We start from the raw sequence: 3,695 nt of genomic DNA, 5'->3' as shown, positions 1-3,695 counted from the left end.
ACTTATCCTCTCGCCAAGTACCTCAAGGAACTGCTCAGCCCTCACGTGGGGACATGCCCACACCGTATCCGCAACTCTTCCGATTTCTTGGGACGCATCAACGACCTCACGATTAAGGAATCTGACAAACTTTTGAGCTTCGACGTGGTTTCCCTGTTTACTAGGATTCAGTTACCTGAATCTCTGGAGCTCATCGGCCGGAAATTTGATGAGAAAACCACTGATCTGTTCAGACATGTTCTAAGTTAACATATTTTCTATTTGATGGTGACTACTGCGAGCAGACCGAAGGTGTTGCTATGGGGAGTCCCCTCTCTCATGTCGTCGCTAACATGTACATGAAACATTTCGAGGAAGAGGCCTTGGAGTCAGCGCATGTGAAACCTATCTGTTCCTTCAAGTACGTGGACGACACGTTTGTTATTTGGCCACATGGAAGAGACAAGCTGACTGAATTTCTCAACATCTCAACTCAAGACACGAGAATATCACGTTCACCACGGAGGTAGAATCAGATGGGCTTAGGGCAGGGGGAGGAACCTCCGAAACGCCGCCGGAAAACCTCCCTGGGCGCGGACCTAACGGGGGAACACCCAGACGCTGGACCACAAGCCGGGCGTCGAATCCCGGTGCGGACGGCCGAGAGAGCGCCCGCGGCGCGGATGGCAGAGGAAGCGCCCGAGGGTAAGGGAGGGGGAAATCTGATATACATTTCACGCCTGCTGTCCCTTTGTCTGTTCCAGGTGCAGATGTCCCCTTCCGTTTCTCTATTACTTTCTTCACCTCTGTAGCGGTTGTGAGAAATGGCTGGGTTGTTGCGAGGCGGCCCAAGAAATCTTCTACGAACTGTGTGAAGGCGGTTTCTTGTTGTCTCTCTGCTTCGTTGAGTTCGTATTGTGGCAGGGTGTTTTGTTCTTCATATGCTTCAGCGAAGGCTTCTGCGAGTCGCACATGCGACGGGCCTCCATAGAAACACATTAAAAAAAAAAAACCGTCCCTTGGCAGTACATCAGCACACCTGATGATGGCAACAAGGTCGATTGCCGAAATATTGTGTCCTTTGTACACTCACACCAGGCTGTTCACCTGAGATTTATTTCATCATGAAATACGCCTGGAGAAATTGAAGAATCACAAAGAAAGGAAAAGTTAGCATTACAACCAAATGAAATTTTTTTCTCCGAAGAAGATGAAGAGAGACCTGATGTTGAATGTTAAGATCCTTTGCAGATACCGCGTGATGATTCTGATGTACCTTCTCCTAGAAGTACAAGTTAGTATAATACATTATAATGGTGCATTGTTTCACTGGAAGTATTATGTCTACGAGCTACAGCTGCCATTACAACAGCTGCACGTTTGGAAGCTGGATTCGTTAATGAAGGAGACAGGAGACTTGTGGTTGATAATATTATGTAAAAAGTCCCAAGAAAGAGTCATGGAATCACTTGACGAATAACCACAAGTTAGAAGTAGGATAGGCAAGACTGAATGTATCTTCTTTGATGGACGCCGAGATTCCATTAAAGTTCTGTTACAAGCAGGTAACTCAAGTCATCAGTTTCTAAGTATTGGAGGAAAGAAGAGTATAACATTGCAGTGAACCAGGTGGAAGGTATCGGACATTCTACTCCACAGAAAGAATTAACGAAAAGGAAGCCGGCTGAAGTTCTTGCTAACCATCTTCTGGATTTTTAAAATAAAACCAGCATTGATAAAAGTTTGCTGGCTATTGGTGGAGACTCAACGAATATTAATACTCGTTGGGAAGGAGGAGTCCTGCATTGGTTTGATACAAAGCTGAATCGTAAACTCGTCTCTGGTTGGTTTGTGCCCTTCATATCAATGAACTACTTCATTGGCACATGATCTAACAGTTGGCTGGGAAATTTTTGTCTGAAAACAAGTGGAGTGGTAAGATTGGCAACATGCTTGACAGTGCAATAAAACTTGATATCAAACCCTTATTTGTCAAAATATCCTTTCCAGATCCATTGGTTCCACTGAGTGACACTGTTGTCAAAGATCTCCCTACAGGTCAGGCTTATAGTTACAGGATAACTCAAGCTACAAGGGCAAGTCAACTTACAACTGATTTGGCATTATTGGTTCTGTAATCCACTCTCGGAAGTAAACAATCGCAAATTAGGTTTGTCCCGTGTCAGTTTCAAAACATAGCCTTAAAAGGCAACAACTTTAAGACATTATAGCTGTTTGCGGAATACGTTGTTGGCGTTTACTATTCCTGGTGGTTTACAATCAAATCGAAATTCCCTAAACTGGAAGAACCTCACCACAAACTTTATCAACTTAAGCTCTTAAAACCCAGAAGATTTTTTTTTTGCCAATAATCTTAAGTTAATCGTGACTCACATTTAGTGAAGCAGTGCTTCAGTCACTTTTACGCTTGAAAGACTAAAAAGAAAGAAAAGCAGGGGTGCAGAACTTAACTGAAATGAGGAATAAAGATGATAATACACCAGGAGACCTATCTGTTCAGCCTAGGAAAACACCTGCTGTAAATCCAAATGCAACTTCACTTTTGAAACTAATAGACTGCTTAGAAAAAGTGTATGAACTTCCACTTACTTGTGAACTCAAACTATCAGAAATAAGAAAGTTTATTCACGAGCCAATGCAAGTTCCAAAGTGGCCATGTCATCGACAGTCCATAGAGAGGTGTTTGAAAAAACTAAGAAAGACTTCTGGTGAAGTGTATACTCATGAGAAACGAGAAGGATGCATTAGGAGCCAGGAAGCGAGAAGAAGAATGATTTCTAGGAATGAATCGAAGCAAGATTTGACGAATATTGTTGGTTGAAGCTTTTTACAATTTGTCAATGCGTTTTCGGTGTTTGGTAATAGAAACAGAAGTCAAAATTTTTGAGTTGATTAAACCACTTTTTGAACAAATTTTGGTGAACTTTATATTAATTTATGCCCGTTGGTCGGAAATTTCAGTATGTATTGTAATCGAGTGGAAATTTACAAAGCTAAATATTTATCCATAAAAAATAATTTTACGTTAGGATATTACACATCAAAAGACATACTTTTGCGCTCACTCATTCACAAAAACCATGTAATTTTATTTTCGCCCTCTAAAATGACACGCCTTATAGTACATGTAAATAGCATCGATTATCGCCATGTTTGCCTTCTGAGATTTGAAAGATCGCGATCACTGCCGATACACACACGCGTGGCTGTATTTCGAAGTGACAGTGAAAGATACCCTTCCACTTCCTTGTCACCGCTACGCACCTCTAGCTTTACGCGGTTGCTGACTAGGTGGCAGCGCGCGAAGTGTCAGCAGCGCGCAGGGATAAACGCGGCCGCTCTTTAGCACGAGTAATTAGCAATCTCTCCGGGGAAATTGGATCTCGAAAAGCGGGCCGCGAGCGAGGTTCCACTGCCGAATTTAGTTATATAGATTACGCCTTCGCAGTCCTCACGCTCCCTTCTCGAACGTCAAGTAGAGATGCTTCGAGTTTTCGTTTTACGAGGACACAAAGCTCATCGTGAACATTATTTCCTAAGCCACAGCATACCTATTACATGTGGCCATCGCGCTTCTCGCCGTATTTTGGTTTGACGCTACGCTGGCTGTACGGGTAATTATCACTGTTAATGTGGTGTTCTCTTCAGTCGGAAGACTGGTTTGTTGTAGCCCTCCACGCTAGTCTATCCTATGC

The sequence above is a fragment of the Schistocerca americana genome, chromosome 3 (genome assembly GCF_021461395.2).
Source record: "Schistocerca americana isolate TAMUIC-IGC-003095 chromosome 3, iqSchAmer2.1, whole genome shotgun sequence".
Classification (NCBI taxonomy): Eukaryota; Metazoa; Arthropoda; class Insecta; order Orthoptera; family Acrididae; genus Schistocerca; species Schistocerca americana.
The sequence above is the reverse complement of the archived record's forward strand: the minus strand, read 5'-3'. Positions refer to the sequence as shown.